General features: G+C 52.8%; 2 non-coding genes across 2 annotated transcripts in view; both read right to left on the reverse strand.

The window, feature by feature from the left end:
- The window catches only part of LOC123687863, a 4,012-nt gene extending 2,964 nt beyond the window's left edge, over positions 1 to 1,048 (reverse strand). The window contains exon 1 of the ribosomal RNA XR_006749569.1: positions 1 to 1,048. This exon is cut by the window's left edge and continues 2,964 nt beyond it. This is a non-coding gene — a ribosomal RNA (large subunit ribosomal RNA).
- A 507-nt stretch (positions 1,049 to 1,555) lies between these two features.
- On the reverse strand, positions 1,556 to 1,710 carry LOC123686873. The gene has a single exon (XR_006748627.1). It is a non-coding gene; the product is annotated as a 5.8S ribosomal RNA (ribosomal RNA).
- Positions 1,711 to 2,500: the final 790 nt, after the last annotated feature.

The following is a 2,500-nucleotide window of genomic DNA, read 5'->3' on the forward strand; positions in this document are numbered from 1 at the left end:
TCTTGGTGCGCCTCCTCTCGCAATGAGAATGAGGCGCCCCGGGAATGCGGGTCAGTCATGGAGACCGACCATCTTCCCTTAGTTCACATAAAGTGAACCGTTACTTTCATTGCGCCTTTAGGTTTAGTGATTCCCAATGACTCGCGCACACGCTAGACTCCTTGGTCCGTGTTTCAAGACGGGTCCTGAAAGTACCCAAAGCAATAGCGTCGCTGATCGGCGTTTCAAGAGGTCTGTCCAAGAACACCGCGGCGAACAGTCGCAAACGGACGGAATCGGCACTAGGTCCGATCGCCATCACAATTCACATACTTGCCACGGGCCGGACGCGAACTAAGTCGCGGCCTCCCGCCATCAGTAAACCGTCGAGCGAGCTGTTCGGAAACCCAGTGTCCGTAAACATCGGAAAATCCGAGCTCACGGGCTACACTCGAGACCGTAGAACAGCACCCAACGGATCGCGACGACCTACTAGGGGAGAAGTGCACGCGTCCGAAGCCGGAGATGAACCGAAGGGAACAGCCAACGCGAACGTCGCCGTTTCCACAGTCAGTAAATCCCAACAACAGGCGCGAATGAATCTCCCCATTCGACCTTTCGGGTTTCTCAGGTTTACCCCTGAACGGTTTCACGTACTCTTGAACTCTCTCTTCAAAGTTCTTTTCAACTTTCCCTCACGGTACTTGTTCGCTATCGGTCTCGTGGTTATATTTAGCCTTAGATGGAGTTTACCACCCACTTAGGGCTGCACTCTCAAGCAACCCGACTCTAAGAAGAGATCCTCTAGCAAGCCGCAGCGGTCGCTACGGGCCTGGCACCCTCTATGGGCGATGGCCCCATTCAAGATGGACTTGAACGCGCCGCGAACTCGCCAGATAATGGATCCTTCCAAACACCACATCTCCCGGCGACCGGTTACGATCGCGGGATTCAGTGCTGGGCTAATCCCTGTTCGCTCGCCGCTACTAAGGGAATCCTAGTTAGTTTCTTTTCCTCCGCTTAATAATATGCTTAAATTCAGCGGGTAGTCTCACCTGTCCTGAGGTCGTATGTTCAAATCATCGAAACGTTCCGAAACTAACCTTTGGCGGCTCATAAAATCACGTACCTTACGCGAGGGAGTTAGCCTACTCAAAGGCGTCTATTATCTCCTGCTCCGTATGGCGGATCATGCGAATCCAAGCAAAGTGCTTCGGTGTTTCGGGGGTGCGCTCATGAAAGCTCATCCGCAACGCGCGACAACTGGCACATTAAAGCGATCGGACGTCGTTCAGATTTCTCGGACACGACGATCGCATGTCTACAGTCATGGGCGCAGATCGAGCAATACCACGACACCACAATATATGCTTTCGCAATTCAAGACGGCGCGTTACGAAAACAACTCCTCATCATTCCAACACACGAGGCGTCGAAACGACAGAACGTTGATCGTCACGCGGCAAACCGTCCAACTCGCCCAAATGACCTTCGGTACAGGATCAACGTTAGACGACCTTTACGTCGTCACTTCGTCAAGCCATAACGTCTGGCCGGGCAGTCTTTGTAATGGAACCGACCCTCAGTCAGGAGTGGTCCGAGGACAGTGTCCGAGGACCGCAATGTGCGTTCGAAATGTCGATGTTCATGTGTCCTGCAGTTCGCATGTTGACGCGCAATTAGCTGCGTTCTTCATCGACCCACGAGCCAAGTGATCCACCGTTCAGGGTAATCTTTTATGTTCGATTTCTCGGTACTAGTCGCAATGGACTTTCCCTCGAAATACGAGACGCCAACTGCGAACCTCCTCGAGAATGACATTCCAATGACTGAGACGACCCACTGAAGGGTCAATACGTCAGTCGATCGGCGCAAAATCTTCGGTTCAACTAGTTTGCGTACTAATCTAGTGACAATTATCGTAAAAAATTCGGACGGAGACAAACGTCGCAGACAATCCCGAAAGAGCATAAAAACGCTAATGTAACGGGCGTCGCACAACGTCGACGTCTTCGTCCCTGGAATAGATCGTCCTACCGAAGTCCGTAGACAACGGTAACGACTGATCGATTTCGGGCGAGAATCTTTAAAACCTGCAGCCGGCTCCTCGTTCCGTGCCAAACACGAAACTTCGCCCAGCCACGAACGCGGCAATCCAAGCGCTTCGAATCCTTATTCCGAGCACATCACGAGACTTCGCCCAACTACGAACGTCAGCATAAGCAGCCGGCTCCTCGTTCCATCAAGGAACTTCGCCCAACCACAAACGCCGACATAAGCGGCCGGCTCCTCATTTCGTGAGCATCTCTAAACATGGACCTACAACGAAGGCTGCACACACGTGCGGCCGGCTCCTCGTTTCGAGGATATCACAAGACTTCGCCCAACCACGAACGTCAGCATAAGCAGCCGGCTCCTCGTTCCGTCAAGGAACTTCGCCCAACCACAAACGCCGACATAGGCGGCCGGCTCCTCATCTCGTAAACATCACGAAACTTCGCCCAACCACACGAACGCAAAG

The sequence above is a fragment of the Harmonia axyridis genome, chromosome X (genome assembly GCF_914767665.1).
Source record: "Harmonia axyridis chromosome X, icHarAxyr1.1, whole genome shotgun sequence".
NCBI classification, from domain to species: Eukaryota; Metazoa; Arthropoda; class Insecta; order Coleoptera; family Coccinellidae; genus Harmonia; species Harmonia axyridis.